The sequence below is a fragment of a genome, unplaced genomic scaffold (assembly GCF_019419815.1).
Source record: "Pyrus x bretschneideri cultivar Hongxiangsu unplaced genomic scaffold, Pyrus_bretschneideri_v1 Contig127, whole genome shotgun sequence".
Lineage (NCBI taxonomy): Eukaryota > Viridiplantae > Streptophyta > Magnoliopsida > Rosales > Rosaceae > Pyrus > Pyrus x bretschneideri.
The window spans coordinates 422,970-441,356 of record NW_025999421.1 but is presented as its reverse complement, the minus strand read 5'-3'; the positions used below and the strand labels follow the sequence as shown (position 1 = coordinate 441,356).

Sequence of the window (18,387 nt, the reverse complement as noted above, 5' to 3'; positions counted from 1 at the left end):
CTGCTTGGATCCTTGAGTTTTGGTGGGAGCTTTCTTTGAAGCACATCACTCACATTTTCAGACACCATCACTTTCTCATTAGATCTATACTTTCTCTTATAGTTGTTCAGCTCCTTGACGAATTTTCCATACGTTGGCATATTCTTAATGACATCAAGCAAAGATAAATTAACATTCACTTTACTTAAAATATCGAAAATTTCTTTAAATGACTTATCTTGCTTACTTTTGGCAAGTCTTCCAGGAAATGGGATGGGATGAGTGTAAGGTTTTTCAACCTTGTGAGGATTTGGGGCTTCAAATGAAGAAGTGGCATTGCTTGGATCATCATTCAGTTTCTCATTCTCTTCTTGAGTGGCACCTGCATTCACATGATCAGATTCATTAGAAACTTCATTGCTAACTCCATTAGTAATAACCTTACCACTTTTAAGTGTAGCAATTGCTTTGGCCTGGTCTTGGTTCCTTTGAAGTATCACCGGTTGGCTCAGAAACTTTCCGACCTCTTTTCAACTCAAACCATCTGTAATCTAACCTAATTGTGTCTCCATTTTGGTTAGAGCAGTTGAATGTTGTTGGAGAGTACTATTGGTAGTTTGTTGGAAGTGAACGGTGTTTTGAGCTAGCATTTTGACGGTATCTTCAAGTGTAGTGGTAGGCTTTGGTTTGAAGTTTTGAAATTGATTGCTATTCTTCCATAAGAGGTTGTGATGATCTCTCTAACTAGGGTTATATGTATTAGAGTATGTGGCATTCCTTGGCCTTTGATTGTACGAGTTCATGAGATTCACATGCTCTTGGACGAATTCAGGATAAGCCTCACTAGCTGAGCATTGATAAGTAGGATGGCCTGTTATGTTGCAAATGGCACACACCTCAACTATCTTGGGCACCATATTGAGCACAAAATCAAGCTTATTTTCCAAACTTGCCACCTGCAATGCAAGATCATTATTAGAACTCATTTCATACTATCACACCTCAGCCCAAGCCCCCACCACATCCCGGGTTCGACTCCACAGTAGCACAATATTGTCCACTTTGGGCCCCGACCACGCCCTCACGGTTTTGTTTCTGGGAACTCACATGAGAACTTCCCAGTAGGTCACCCATGATGGGATTGCTCTCGCGCGAACTCGCTTAACTTCGGAGTTCCTATGAACTCCGAAGCCAGTGAGCTCCCAAAAGGCTTCGTGCTAGGTAGAGATGGGAATATACATATAAGGCTTACATGATTCACTTCCCTGGGCAATGTGGGATGTTACACATACACTTTAGCTCATTTACCTCTTGTATCTTTGTGTTGAGCATTAGATCCCAACATCTCATAGATGTTATATGACTCTTGAGCATTCTTTTTCTTTGAAGCCCCACCTACTGCATTATCAATAGTTGATTGACATGTTTGGGTTAATCCATCATAAAAAGGTTGCATTTGTAAGTAAGGAGGTAACCTATGATGTGGAAATTGCAGCAAAAGGCCTTTGAAGCGCTCCCAACATTCATTGAAAGGTTCTCCATCATCTTGCCCATAGTTAAAGATTTGCCCTCTCAAAGTGGCTGTCTTTTGAGTAGAAAAAAACTTCTCAAAAAATTTCTTAGCTAAAACATCCCAAGTGGTGAGCGAACCAGGTGCTAAAGTCATTAGCCAACCCTTAGCCTTATCTTTCAATGTGTAAGGAAAGACCCTCATCCTCATATTTGCTTCATTCAGTCCCTGCAAAGGTAAACCACTCATAACATTATAGAAGTCTTTAATATGGGCTAATGGATCTTCGTTAGGTAAACCATAAAAAGAAGGAAGCATGTGAAAATGTGAAGATTTGAGAACATAGTTTCTAGCTTCAAGAGGTAGCAAGATGCATGAAGGTAAATTTGGTATAATTGGTTGAGCATAATCCTCCAAAGCTCGATTGTCATCATTATTGTCAGCCATCTCTTCTTCTTCATCTGAATTAGAGTGCTCAGAATAAGAACCTACAATCACTGATCTAGAAGAACTATCGTCCTCATCTTCACGGTTAATCAGAGCACTAGTTGATACAAAGTTGTCAAAGGTGTTGCCCCTTAACTGTTCAAGTCTTTGGCCTATCTCAGCAAGTTTATCTGACATATACTCCCCTGAGAAAAAAAAAAAAAAAAAAAAAAAAAAAAAAAAACCAAAATTTAGGAATCTAAACTTTAAATGAAAATAGATAGGGTTTTAAACAAAAACAAGCAATTATAAGGGACTGAAATTAGTCCTTGGCAACGGCCCTATAATTTTGTTGTGTTCCTTCTTAGTGCAAAAATATGGTTAGTATAATGGCACAAGTAAGGGTGTCGAACCATAGGGACTGATTAAATGATATGTAGTTAACCCTAATGGTGATCAAACATTAAAATCAACAAACAAAATTTAACAATAGATTCAGTGAATGAAACAAGAAGCAGATTGTTGAACTGAATACTTTAACTTAAAAACATGGATCAATTTTGCAAGGCTACATCGAAATCCCTAGCTATGAACTTAGTTACACATCATGTTCACAGAAATTAAAACGAAAACACACAATATGAGTGAAAATAAATTTAGGAGAGGAAAGCCTTAAAGCAATTCTGATGTAGAACTTCTCCAAGAGCAGCCTTCTGCGATGAGTCTTTAGTAGTGGTGAAAGTGTATAGAACGGCTAGGGTTTTTTTAAGAGTGAATAAAAAAAGAGGAAAAATAGATAATCAGAATTGAGTAACTCGCCTAAAATAAAAAGGGCATGTAAAAGTGGCTAAAAGGCAAGTTTTAATGGGGTAAAAAAGGTTGGAAGATATTCCAAAGTGATCCCAGCAACTTAGCCTTTATTTTACACGTTTTTGCCTTATTTGGCACCTTCAAATCAAGCTAGATATCCTAATTCCTTTCCTATTCTGTTCCTGATCTTCTAATAAGCCAGATTTGTCTTGGATTCTTTATTTGGACTTCAAAACAAATAACAACTTTACTTGGATTCCAAAACAGGCCACTAAACTTCTCTCCACGTTTGAATAAGGATCAGCTCCATAAAGGGCATGTTTTCACTTCTTCTGCCCTCAAATTGATCCTAAAGTACATGTAACTGCGCATTTACAAAATAGGGTAATATGCAACCAGTTTAACTCAAAAACATCACAAAGCATGAAATATATGAGTTATCAATAATATGGAAGTGCATACCATAACAGTAGTCAACCTTAGTGGTACCAATTATTAAAGGTTTGACTAGAGAGAGTTGATCATTGACAGGAATGAGGCTAAAGCCAATGTAACTGATGAATCACCTAGGCGGAAATCTAACTTAGTTGATTGGAAATCCTATGGTCTAAGTTCAATATGCCAATTGGTTGGGCATGATTCAAAGAAGTTAACACCCTATATACCTCATTCCTATGGTGGAAGAAGTGTGTTGTCTGCAAAAGTTTTAGTGTGTATATTTATACTTAATGACATTGATATCTAAAAAATATGAGGAATAGAGTAGACTATTCTTTATCAACAGTCACCTACGTGAGAGTAGAAGTGGGTCGTTTCTATAAGAATGAGATAGCTAAGTTCTCTAAGCTTCTCAAGAATCCGGGAATTGTTTAGGACCGAAAGGAACACAACCTTATGAACCATAATATATTAAGATTAGTGATGTATGTTGTCTCGGTTTACTGCTGCGATGAATAGTTCAAGATCTTCCATATCCACTGTGTCACCAAGTAAATCCTATAAGTATTCACTGGGGTAGGTTCAAGTCCAAAAGACACCTCTCCCGATGCATCTTTTGTCCATCTGTACTCTCAAATTCTTTATCATTTTTCATTCATGTGGGGAATTGTTGTAAATTATATATTATAATAATTTATAATATTTAATTTGTGTATGAATGAAAAATAAGAGTCAAGTGTTATAGTTGAATTCAAATTTTTATGATTTGCATCTGTTCGTTGGAACTCTAGGCAACAGTCACAAGGTTTCCAAATAGGTGGCTTGAGTTCTATATAAATTCAAGCATCCCACCAATCTAATTTTTAAGAGATGTATTTTCTCCAATGTCTTTTATTCCTTTGTTCAAATTCTGAGTCGTGTCTTGAAAGTACAAAATATATAAAGTTCGCCAGAGTTAGAAAGATTGCGTTGCTTCAAACTTTGGATTTTAGATTGTTGAATCCTGGGAGATGGGTGCCTACTGAGCTACAAGCGCAAAGGTAGGGGTGAAATTCTATCTTTAGGACATTGAATTTATGCAAGCCTCAATCTCCAAGTTTGTTAGTTTTCTTACTTTTTCTCTAGTTGTTTATATATATATATATATATAAATATATATATATATATATAAATATATATATATATATATATATATATATATATATATATATATATAATGAAGTGATTCCCTTTATGACTTTTATCATTAGAATTTTGTTGTTATTTTCGTACTTTCTAATATTGCTCCAACACAAGCTACTAGATTGTTCCCAACATAGAAGGCACCACCTAAAGTGCATTTCCAATTAGTGACACAACTAGCCCAATCAACATCACTGAAACCTACCAGATTTGTGTTCGTGTCATGCACAAATTGAGCCCAATATCTATATTTCCACCTGCATATTTGATAATCCATTTGACAGCCAATATGTGGGATTCCTTAGGACAACTTTGAAATCGAGCACACACTTCAACTGCAAAGGAAATATCAGGTCTGCTTGTAGTCAAATAGACTAGACTTAATATTATGCTTTTTATAAGGTTTGATCAACATCCTTGTCACTTGAGTCCTTATGAATTTTGGCACAAGTGCTCATTGGAGACCTTTGGACCATTCAAGACCAAGTTTGTTCACAAAATTCTTGGCATACTTAGCTTGAGAAATGAAAATGTCATCCACTTCTTGTATTACTTAAAGCCCAAGAAAGTAGTTTAGTTCTCCAACCAAGCTCATTTCATACTTACTTGTCATCTGTCATCATAAAAGAATTAGAAGTGGAGCCAATAACGATATCATCCATATACACTTGAGCAATCACAACATGAGTTTTCACATTCTTTATAAACAATGTCTTATCAACTGAACCACAACTGTAGCCATGAGCAAGAATGTAACATCCCACATCGCCCAAGGAAGTGGATCCTGTAAGCCTTATATGTATATTCCCATCTTTACTTAGCACAAGGCCTTTTGGGAGCTCACTGGCTTTGGGTTCCATCGGAACTCCGAAGTTAAGCGAATATGGGGCGAGAGCATTCCCAGGATGGGTAACCCACTAGGAAGTTCTCGTGTGAGTTCCTAGAAACAAAATAGTGAGGGCGTGGTTAGGGCCCAAAGCGGACAATATTGTGCTACGGTGGAGTCAAGCTCGGGATATGGTGGGGGCCAGGACCGGGATGTGACAATTTGGTATCAGAGCTAATCCCTAGCCGGATGTGTGTCGACGAGGACGTCGGGCTCCTAAGGGGGGTGGATTGTAACATCCCACATTGCCCAGGGGAGTGGATCCTATAAGCCTTATATGTATATTCCCATCTCTACCTAGCACGAGGCGGGGCAAGAGCATTCCCAGGATGGGTGACCCACTGGGAAGTTCTCATGTGAGTTCCCAGAAACAAAATAGTGAGGGCGTGGTTAGGGCCCAAAGCGGACAATATCGTGCTACGGTGGAGTCGAGCCAGGGATGTGGTGGGGGCCCGGGGCAAGATGTGACAAAGAAGATAAGAAGACAACTTGTCATACCAAGCACGTAGAGCCTACTTAAGACCATAAAAAGCCTTTCTCAGTTTTTACACACCATTAGGGTTGTGAAGATTTTCAAAACCTTTAGGTTGTTCAACGTAGACTTCTTCATTGAGATACCCACTTAGGAAGGCGAGTTTGACATCCATTTGAAACAACTTGAATTTCAAATGACATGCAATGGCACACAAAAGTCTTACACATTCAAGATGAGCCACTGGAATGAAGGTTTCATCATAATCAACACATTCAAGCTGCGAGTGTCCTTGAGCAACCAGTTTGACCTTATTTCTGATCACATTTCATGATTTATCTAACTTGTTCACGTAAATCCATTTAGTGCTAATAACATTAGTGTCTAATGAACAATTGACAAGGGACCATACTTCATTCCTCTCAAACTGATTCAGCTCTTCTTGCATGGTCAAAATCCATTCCTCATCAGTCAAAGCATTTTTTATGTTCTTTGGCTTACTTTGAGAGACATAACAAACATTTGCAACTTCATCTGCTATTCGTCCTTGGGTTCTAACAACTTTATCAACTGGACCCACTATCTTACCATCTCGATGACTTATGGCCCACTTAGGCTAATCCTTGAACATAACATGAGATTCTTCGTCAAAGCATGCTTGACTATCTGTATCACTTTCTGATGGCTCACTAGACTCGCCAGAATCATCGTCGTTTTCTTTCACAGAAGAAGAGAACAAATAATTGTTTCCAATATCAGAGGCAGGAGGAACAATTGAGTCATCAACTTTGACATTTATAGACTCCATGATTATTTTTATACAAAGATTGTACACTTTATATGCTCTGTTAGTGTTAGAGTAACCCAAGAAGATTCCTTATTCACTTTTGGTGTCAAACTTTGCTAGATGTTCTCGATCTCTCAAAATGTAGCAAACACTACCAGAAACTCTAAAGTACACCATTGTCTTTTTACCTCATTAGAGTTATAAGGAGTCACATTAGTGCCTGATCTGGGAAACACAAGATTTGAGATGTAACATGCATTGCTCATGGTTTCGGCCTAGAAATGTTTCGCTAGATTCTTGTTATTCAACATTACCCTAGTCATTTCAATCACAAAATGATTCTTCCTTTCAACAACTCTATTCTACTGAGGGGTGATCAGAGCAGAGAATTCATGTTTGATGTCGTTGGTTGAGCAAAATTCATCAAAATGCACATTCTCAAATTCAAAACATAATCAGTCCTAATTTTGACAGTGCAGGACGACTCAACAAAGATTCCTTCAGCATTAATTTATACATGGCAAAAAATTGATAAAAGTGTCCAATTTTCTCCTCAAGAAACAGACTTGGTAAATCTCGAGTCGTCATCCACAATTACCAAAATGTATTTCTTCCCACTAATCGACAAAGCCATATGCACAATTTCAAGTGGCTAGATGTTCCAATTTTAGACAGTTTATTGTGAGCAACCATAGTTTGCTTTCCTGACTGGCACAATCCACACACATAAGAGTCAGGGATTGAGAGACAAGGTAGTCCCCTAACAACTTCACGATTGGACAATTTTTTAAGATCCTTGAAATTTACATGACCAAGTCTTATATGCCACAATATGCTTGTTTCATTAATTGCTTTGTTGAACTTCATAAGTTCACCAACTTTAGAAACATCAAGAATGTAGCAACTGTCCTTAGATCTTGGAAGAACAAGCATATTCTTTTTTGTATTTGTCTACAATCCAGCACTTTTAGAGAGCATACTTCCTCAGCCACTTCATCGCATAACTAGCTGATGCTGATTAGACTTGACTTAAATACAATACCACTATCAAATACAATACCACCACCATTGAAGGGATTAAGGGATAAGAAAACATCTTTATCTCTAGTCATGTGATAGGAGCATCCACTATTAAGATATCATACATTTAGTTTGGTAGCAGAAAGAACATTGAGAACAGCAAGACATTTGTCAAAACCTTTTGTATCCATTTTGGACTTGGTTTTCCATTACTTGAGCCAGAAGATCAAATAAGCGGAGCAATTCTGTTGACTTCCATGACTAGACGGTCCACCTGAATCTTCAAGGTGTCATTTTTTCCACAATGAATATTTTGCACTTGAGTCGAATATGACCAAATTCACCATGGTGATGACATGCTTTGATTCTTTCACAAACTTAATAGTGGTATTCATTGAGCTTGAACCACTTTAAACATAGCTAAGATCACTTTTGTGTCCATAAGGTTTTCCACTACTCAACATTTTGTCAATTCTTTCAGCACCAATGTTAAAACACATAACTTTGTTGTTTGCCTTATTTAGCTCAAACAGCTACTTCAAATTTGCCTCATGATACATCACATTACTGACCTTCAACACACAAACTTGATTCAGTAAGTTTTCTTGAGATTTCTTTAATTCCAAAACTTGGGTTTCAAGGATAATAACAATAGCATCTTTTTCATATCTGTCAACATACACAGAGCCACTTTCATTTGAAGGCATGGTTTGAGCCTCAATAATGCTTACTTATTCACTCAGCTCTATTTTGGCTAGTTGAAGAGAATTAGTTTCTTCTTGCAGCTCGAAAACCTTCTTGGCCAACTCAATGTTATCCATTTTTGCCGCATAAGTCTCATCAAATAAAGAGTCGTACTTGATAATTCCTCATAAGTCAGCTCTTCATCATCCTTCAACATTGACTCATCATCACTATGAGACACTCCTTCAATCGAGGTAACAAAAGAAACAGTTTGACCTCATCTTCTGATGACTTGTTAGAACACACAGATTCATCACTTTCACTTTCACTCCAGGTAGCCATCATTGCTTTGTCCCCTTTCTAATTTGGCTTTCAGTTGTTTGCATATTCAACAGCATGATGTCCATTGCCACCACAAGAGAATCAAAGACCATGTTCTCTTCAAAAAGTTTTATCCCTTCTACTTATATATCTCCATTGTTTCCTCCCAAAAGAGAACTTTCCTTAAGGTTGAGCCTTTAAGTCTCTTGAAGACTCCCTAATGTTTTTGACCTCTTTTCTTTATTCCTGAATATCATTCTAAATTGCTTGATAGATAAGGCAAGTTCATCTTCAGGGGAAGTTCACAAGAGTCATTTATAACTTTAGCGTTTTCAACACTTTGAAGAGCAAATTCTTTCCCTTTCTTCGTATCACCTTCTTCCATTTCCAACTTCATCTCATAAGTAATTAGTTTATTCACCAATTTTCCAAGTTGGTTTCATTCAAATCTTGAAGTTCTTGAATGTCAGCCTTCTTTGCCTTGAATCTCTTAGGCAGAGTTCTCAAGATCTTCTAAGGAACAGTAGTTTCATCAATGGGCTTTCCCAAACCCAAGGCTTCATTGGTTAACATTTTAACTTTTTCATAGAAGGCCGAGAAGGTTTCCGACTTCTTCATCCTCAAGTCCTCAAACTTTGAAAGAGTAATCTGGAGTTTGAGATGCCTCACTTGTTTATTGCCTTCATGACGAATCCTGAGTTTGTCTCATGCTTGCTTTACCATTGTACAACACTGAATATGTGCAAATTGAGTTGGAGAAATGGTAGTAACAATGACATTTCTTGCTTTTCTATTTGCCATGGTAAAAGTTACCTCACTAGGAGTCCACTCTCCTTTCGGTTTAATCACAGATTCACCATTAACACTTCTTGAAGGTCCATTCAAAAGTAAGGTAATCCATAGCAATTAAGTCATGTGCTTCCAAAAAAATTTGAAACTTCTCACTCCATGCAGCATGGTTAGTCACATCAAATAATTGGAGCAAGTTACACGAGCCAACAAAACAATCACACTCCATGGTGAGATTCCACCCAATATCGGTCCTTTCAAGAGATAACTCAATGTATATCTAGAGCAAAGCTCTAATACCAATTAAAATTGGTACCAGGCGGAATGTTCTGCAAATAAAATATGATCTGCTAGAATGACTAGTCAAGCACACTAGTTAACTAAGACAGATCCGTTAGTTAACTAAACACAAATTATATAATCCAATTTAAGTTACCAATAACTATCCTAGTCAGCACTTCACCAGTTTATTTTATGTAGCTATTGTGTTGACTGAGCATGACTATGTGTACAAATCTATTAACAAGTTAAGAGGTACATGTAGCATGTACAAATAGGTGAGATATGTGACAAGTAATAAAAGACTTTCAACACAAAAAAAATTTGGCAAGAAAAATCCACCTTTGGGTTAAAAATCGGGACTTTCCACAGAGTCCAATCCACTAGTACAAATAAGGTTCTTACAAAGTACCATAGAAAGCTCAATTCCTAGACCTAATCTATGGGGCAATTTTACCTTTGTGCAACCTTACTTTGCACAAGATGAGGATCCCTTCGTTCTTCATGAGGAGGCAGCTCTTACCTTGAACTCTTCTCCTTATGGCACCAAAACCAACTCAACTTATGCAGATGATGCTATGATGATGATATGAAAATCTTGATTCAATGACCAGTCAATTTCTCTAATCAAACAGTTGAAGGAAGAAACTGACGAGAAACCAAAAACGGGTCTATAAGTAGATTTGAAACTTAAAAAAACTTGACCACAAATTTAATGCAAAACCATGAAGACTATGAAATCTATTATACAATGATTGGGTGTTTAATGCATAAAAATGGTTTTGCAAGTAGGGTTTCTTAAATGAAGAACAAAAGGAAGGTGAAGCTTTAATGCCTTTCTCTCTCTCTCTCTCTCTCTCTCTCTCTAGGAAAATAAGTCTGAAAGCCCCAAAAAACAAACAGAACCAATTAGGTATCTTAAACCCAAAACCTTTGGTTTGTTTTTCAACCAACAAGGGACACATGACAAGCTTCACATTGGTCTAAAAAGATTAAGGTTGAGGAATAGACATTCGGAAAAAAGGTGCCAGTCTGCCCATGTAGGCATGCTTTAAATTGCCTGCCCAGCTAGTTTGGAAAGCAGCAAAAAATTTTGGCTAGACAATAACCCTGATCAAAATGAAACAGAAATATTTAGACTTGAAATGCATATGAATGACCAAACCTTACTTGAGAAGATCTGCCACATCCTTGAACTCTTGTCTCTAGCAACTTAAGCCTTTAAGGGTGAATTCTAAAAACTAGTTAGAGCAAGTGGTACAATTACAATATTGACAAGGAAAGCCAAACGTATAAGTCTAGACTCGACAATTTGCATACTACAGCCAAAAATTTTGTAACATTTGACATGTGGTAGCATCATATGTTTAAGTTTCTTTGGTGGTCAATGTTAAGTGAACTTGTTCAAAATACAAGCACTTGTATGTCCACCGCGTGTCAAATACACATAGCACAAGACCATGCTAACCTTAATGCAATATCCATCGGTATGTTTGGATTGTCAATGTCCAATTGACTTACTAAATGACTATGAACTTTCTTTAAGGACCAAGTGACTTTGAAAAACAAGGCTCCCTGCCTTAACCTCGTTTAGGACACTGTTTCCATACCTTAATTCATAGTATATTATCTCTACAATATAAAACCAACTCATTAATGAATTAATCTTGCCCTATCATTAATTAATTTAAATAGATTTGTTACACAATATCCAACCTTACAAAATTGGCTTTTATAGCATAACTCCAACAATCTCCGATATGCACTAAAGCTAATGGTCATAATGACGTACACAAAAACTATTTAGGTGTCGATCAAGCTGCTTCGGTGTCATCACATTAGTGATTAGGTCCGCTATATTTCCTGCAACGTTAACTCTTTAAACTTGAACTTCTTCACATATTCTCTAATCTCATGATAATGCTTTCAATTTTGTTTGGACGACTCATGAAACCTTAGTTCCTTAGCTTGAGTTAATGCCCCATTATAATCACCTCATAATGACAGTAGTGATTCACATATTCCCTTATCTCATGATAATACTATCCATTTTGTTTGGACGACTCATGAAACCGTAGTTCCTTAGCTTGAGTTAATGCCCCATTTTAATCACCTCATAATGACAGTAGTGATTCAATGGTAGGATCATTTACAAGTTCAGTGATGAACTTCTTTCTCCAGGTGAAGAGCATTTGAAGCATAATTATATTCTGTTTCTCAACTGGAGAGCATTATGCACTTCTTCATATTGTTTTTCTAACTCACATCTTCTTCATTCAAATGAAAACATATCATTATGTGGATATACACTGTAGATTCCATGTGGTCAAAATTAGAGTTGTCTTTCACAAACAACTTCCTTTCAACATTCCTCCCTATACTAACATCATATCCTTAGTACTTCTTGAAATTTTTTTTTGTCCTAACTAAGAACATACAAAAACATTTGAACATGCAAGCATACATATAACACTTTAAAGTATGCATGCACCAGAAAACATTTATGTAACCCATAACTTTCAAAGCCTAGTGAATAGTGAACCATAAGACTCTTTACAAATTAAAGAGAAGAGAGGGTTAGAGCTTTCATTACCCTTGATGCTTTTCCTTGATTACACAAGGAATTCACCCAAGTGGAGGGCATTCAAGTTCACTCCAAGCTCCTTAAATGTTTCCTTGTGTGTTTGCTTTTCTCTCCCTAGATGGAACCTCAAAGTCTCCACACCAAGGATGTGTGTAGAAGAGATGGATTGCCTAGAAGGACATTGATGCTTGTAATATCCCCCCAGGAGGCCGGCCACTTAGAGACAAAAGAGAGAAAGAGGTTCACTCTTTTACCTCAAAGAAACCCTAATGAAGGAAATGCTATAAAGTCACATTTATACCTCCATTTGAGTGGTAAATGTCACATCTCGGCCCGGGGTGGATCACTTCCCGGGCCCGCTCCACCACTACAGCATGATATTGTTCGCTTTGGGCTTACCATTCCCTCACGGTTTTATTTTGGGAACTCACGAGCAACTTCCCAGTGGGTCACCCATCATGGGATTGCTCTAGGCCCCTTCTTGCTTAACTTCGGAGTTCCTACGGAACCCGAAGCCAGTGAGCTCCCAAAAGGCCTCGTGCTAGGTAAGGATGAGAATATACATATAAGGATCACTCCCCTCGGCGATGTGGGATGTTACAGTAAACTTGTAAATACGCTCACTCACTTAATATGACCGGCCACATCTCTTTGTATGGTTAATTGCTCATTTCATTTTAGTTGTCCTAAAACTAAAGTCTATATGCCTTGTGGACCAAAACCCGATTAGGTCCCGAAACTTGAAACTAACTTAAAAGGGCAATACGAACTTTTTGTATGAATGATTAACTAATTAATTTATCCTTGATCATGCTCAATTAAATTATTTAATTGCTTATCCATCTCACTGATATTTCTTCACATTCATCCTTACTTGGTGTACAATACATTAGGTTCCAATTAGTGAGGCAGTGGGTGATTATAACTCTTGACAATCAAACGTGGTTTCGCAAAGCAGCCCATCCGACCGTCATATGGTAAAGTTTTGCAAAAAACAAGGCAAAATTGCGAAGATGAAATAAAGCAAGGAAAGTGGATTATTAAATTTCTAGCATATTGATAACTAGCTCAAAAGCCAACAAATTTCAAATAAAGCAAAGCAAAAGGAAAAGAAGAAAATTCCCAAGTCTAATCGAGAAGGCTACTCATTAGCAGCTTGGAAGATCACTGGATCCTTAGCTACCACGCCTTCAGCAGTTGCACCATCTTTGGCAATCGCAACTTCCACTGCTTCATCTTTAGTAAGGACCTAGGCGAACTGACACTCAGCTGCTCTACCAAAGGAAACCTCAAATAAGAAGTTAAGCAGATCCTCTAAATAAATGGAGTAAGTACCAAAGTCATTCCTAGAAAACATATAATCCGACAGCCTACCTTGGAGATGGTCTACATAGTCAAGCTTGTATGAATCAGCTTGAAAGGAAGTAATTGCAACTTGGTGGCCAACTTTTTCATTTTTCAATTGCTCATTCACTTCAACAAGACTAGTGTAAGCATTCTGCAACTTATCCAGTTCATTCTTCATGTTCTCACTAGCAAACAATGCACCTTGTAGTTCCATTTCCTTAGGCTCCAGCTTACTAGCAACCTTTCGGGGACAATTCATGTCATCATGCATGGAAATAAGTTCCTTGTCCTTGGTAAAGCAAGCAGACTAAAGTTCATAATTGACACGGTCAAGGTCAAGAATCTTTGGCATATGGAGGTCAATATCTTTCTTTGCAACTTCCAACATCGCTTGAGCAACATTAAGCTTAGCTTTCCAACTGCTAACTTCCAGATGAATGGCTTCCAGCTGGGGGAAGTGTGAGTAAAGACATTAGACCTCTTCAAAACAGCAAGTTCAGATTCCATTTTTCTAATCTTTTCGAAAGCCAAGCGAAGTTGAGCTAACATCCCCACTTCTTAGCAGTTTTAGTAGCATCTTAATCAACGTACATGGACTCAGCTACCAAGATCAAAGTCTTCTGCATGGTAACAAGTAGGGATGACCTTTTAGAATAAGCATCATGCTTCATAAAAGAATCTGAGCAAATTATTTTCCCAACGTTGTCAACAAATTTGGCGCATGCATCAACACCCACAACTACCCATGAAAGCAAACTTCTCATTCTTAGTAGATAAATGAGTCATAACAATGGAAGGAATAGGCCCTGGCGCCACCTTAGCATCATAATCTACCTTCCCCTTGTTCATAGATGTGGGCCTCTCAGAAGTTGAACCAGAGTTAGCTCCACATGACACTTCAGTGTAAATTCAGATACAAAATGCACGACATGACTTTTACACTAGGCAATCCTCTTTGCAATGGGTGTGGCTGCCTTCGGAGAAGAAGCTTTGTAGGCTCAGAATCACCAGTCTTTTTCTTCCCTTTGGGAGAAATCAAATTAATGACAAGCTTTTCAGAAGCAGGTCAGCCCCCATAGGCAGCAAAAGAAGTCATTAGTTTCTTCTCGACTAACAGCTTTCAAGCAGGTGACAAAGATCTCTTATTTCCATCTTCATTAGCAATAAGCTCCACGGTGGTAATCGGACGAGTAAGCACCTCCTCCTTGATCCATTTAACTCTTCCCTTAGAGGTAGTCCACCTTTCTCCTAATGAAGGTGATTAAATAGCCAGCACCACTCACGGTACTCAAGGTCAATGTCCAAGGCAATGTGCACTTTCTTCATATCAAGTGAAGTTCTTGAAGTTGAGCCAAATTTTGAATCTACGCAAAGTAAGGGGGATGATCAATAAATTGAAGTCAAGGACAGCTGAACAAAAATTCTAAACAGATAAAGAATGCAGTATTTCACTTACCACTAATGAACTCAGTCAAAACGAGCAACTCAAGCGAAGAATCGGACTCCCACTATCTGTTGACCTCCAAGGTATTTTTCGCCTACTCATGCTCACCTTTGCAGGAAGCATGAAACAACCCGTGGTGACACCTCTGCTACCATACATTGATGTGGTACAAACTAACGCACAAATTAAACCTTTTTTAGACAATTGTAGTATGAGTAAGTAGGGCTCGTTCTAAACTGAGGATTAGAAGGGATGCTAATCAACACAAACTAGACATAAAATTTGTAAACTAGGCGAAACTAAAACAAATAAGAATTAAGGGGCGGTTTTGGATGAATTTTGCACTTAAACAACTAAATTGCAGAAACAAAGTGAATTTGGACGAAAATTAGGTGAAAGGCCAGCTAGAGGATTCTTCTCCACACATGAACCATATGTATACAAATCGATTTCCAGTTATTATTCCTATAAACCATGAATGACAATGCCCCAAATTAATTGTGAACAACACTAATTAACTCTCAGATTTTCCTAATTTCATTGAATTGGACTCAGCGACGCAATCAAATTATTCTTATCAAGGCATTCGTGAAAATCATTAAGCATTAACAAGGCATTGATAAGGCATTCGTAACTATGAACTGCATGATACTCCTGCCAGGAATTTACCTAACATAATCATGACTAGTGACCTTTACTACTTGTAAATATAAGTTCATAACGATTAGGTGAAATTCCCTTATATTCTAGCATCAAATCCCTGCATGCAAACTAAGTGTGCACCCTTAATAAACATACAAGAATAAGTTTTCTATAAAACAGATAAGTAAATCGCATTCATGTTTTATGAAACAATAACTGGATGTAATCAATTTATATAAAACATATGATCATGGCTTGGAATTCACCTCTAGCTAAAAAGAAATTTAGTTACACATGTTCGTCATAGTTGAAAAGCAATCTAAAATAAACATCGAAAATAAAATAAGGATAGAAAGATCTCTGGAATTCCCTAGAAATCCAATGGCAGATTCGGCACAATCCTTAGGTGCAGGTGCACGACACTCCTCCTCATCTCCTTCCTTGCAAGCACAAATCACTCTTTTTCTCTCAAAAACTTACGGCACTCTCTGTTTTTTTCTCTTCTCCCCCTTGAAAGTTGTAGTAATAGGTAGTATTTATAGGTAGAGGGCACAACCCAATTTGTGGAAGAAAAGGATTAGGTTGTTTGCATTCTTTTAGGACTCCGTAAATCATATAGGAAGTGGTTTAATGTGACAAAGAATCCCCCTTGCAACTGGAGAAAAGGTAAAGTAGGATTAGGACAGGATAAGATAAGGTTTGTTAAGGATAAGGTTGGATAAAATAAGATTGGATAAGGTTTCCCTTTAATTTCTAATTCCTTGTCTTCCAAGCCTCAATCCTAATTCTTCTAGATTGTAGCACATTCCTAGCCTCATTTGATCACCAAAAACGTCCATCCCAAGTGCTCCCCACACATGCTATCCAATCCAAGTCCAAAACTGCTCCAAATTGCTTTATTTTGCCCGTTTTTGTCACATTTGCCAATTGGACCTACAAACACACGAAAATAGCTTAAATCACTATAATAAATAGAAACTAAGTAAATGCAAAGAAATAAGCTAACAAAGTCGCATAAATATGCTCCTATCATATGCTTTCCTTGTGACCGGTCTCAAAGAAGTACTAGAACTCATTAATGGTCAAGCCTAGATCAAAGAACCTACTCAAGTTCAAGAACCCCACCATTGTGCGAATTGCATTCAGGGAACATTAAGCAGAAGCGTACTTCATGGAGCAGATCACTTTTTGGAAAAGCCGCTTCATGGGTAAAGTGAATCCCAACACAAAGTAGTATGGGTGAAACTTGATAGCTCTTTTCCTAGCTTTGGCAGCTGCATTGCATGGTTTATGGCTGCATCATCCTTCACTCGCCTGACTCGAACCCCCGACAAAATTGTACTCTTGTACGTCTCGAAGAAATTCCAAAACTACTCATTGGAATTGACCTTGACATAAGTAGCCTTGAAGTAACCCACTTTGTCGAAGGAACCCACTTGATGATACAAGGGCAAAGGATATTCATCGTTCTTACAATCAAAGGAAGAAATCTAAAAAATCCGGCATGGAAAATACGAAGAAAAATATTTAGAAGGTAGCTTGCACAAAAAAAACAAATATATATATATATATATATATATATACATACATATCGCACCTGCCCCAGGCCCTACAATCAAGCCTTCCAGTAGCTCAAGAGGGTAACCACCCCCTCTTCTCTCCTCCAGTGTACAGGTGCACCAACGAGACCTAAGAACCTCTCCGCCCAGCTCACTAGCAGAAGACATGGCACCCCGCGCCTTTCTTTTTCTCCCTTCTCTTACGAGCCTGTGCTCTGCAGCCCTCCATGCTTCTTGCACGTACCAAGCCTAAAGTCAAAAAAGGGTTTGAGCTAATGGCTTACCCTAATCAATGCCCTAAGTCATGGCTCATAACAGTCTAGTTCCTGGTCCATGCTAGCCAGCCGTATCGCGCCAGCAGCCCAAACTGCTCCTTGTAGCACAGCAGTGTCGTGGCACCCTTGCCATATTTCCTCACCATCCTCGACCCTACTAAGCCAAGTTTTCAAGCCCCAAGGCTCCAGAAAATTAGAAGAAGAAAAATTAAATTTTTTCTTACCTTGGTGTGATGTGGTAGAAACTAACACACAAATGAAACCCTATAAATTATGCAATTGTAGTATGAGTAAGTAGGGATCGTTCTATTCCGGGGATTAGAAGGGAAGCTAATCAACACAAATTAAACTTATGAAACTGAAAACTAAGTTAAACTAAAAACAAAACAATGACTGGGGGATTTTGGATGAATTTAATTAAAACAAAAGTAAATGGCAGCAAGTAAATTAAGTTGTGAACGAAATATGGATGAGAGGATAACTAAAGGATTATTCTCCACACATGAATCATATGCATACAAATGGATTTCCAGTTATTCTACCTATAAACAATGAATGACAATGCCCCAAATTAATTGTGAACATCACTAATTAACCCTCAGATTTTCCCAAGTTAATTGAATTGGACTCAGCGACGTAACCAAATTATTCTTCCCAAGTTCCCTAACTATGAAAACATGATAGAGATACATCTCAAAGATCATTAAGTTCTGTGAGAATCATAAGCATTGACAAAGCATTCGTAACTATGAAAAGCATGATACTCCTTCTAAGAATTTACTTAACTCAATCATGACTAGTGACTTTTACTACTTGCAAATGTAAGTTGATAACAATTAGGTGAAATTCCCTTATATTCTAGCATAAAATCCTTGCATGCAAGCTAAGTGTGCACCCTTAATAAGCATACAAGAATAAGTTCTTTATAAAGCAGATAAGTAAATCACATTCAT

The 18,387-nt window shown here is 37.7% G+C and overlaps 1 non-coding gene across 1 annotated transcript; it reads left to right on the top strand.

Annotated features, from left to right (window-relative positions):
• The first annotated feature begins 1,451 nt into the window (after window positions 1-1,451).
• Window positions 1,452-1,558, top strand: LOC125474661. The gene has a single exon (XR_007256116.1). It is a non-coding gene; the product is annotated as a small nucleolar RNA R71 (small nucleolar RNA).
• Window positions 1,559-18,387: the final 16,829 nt, after the last annotated feature.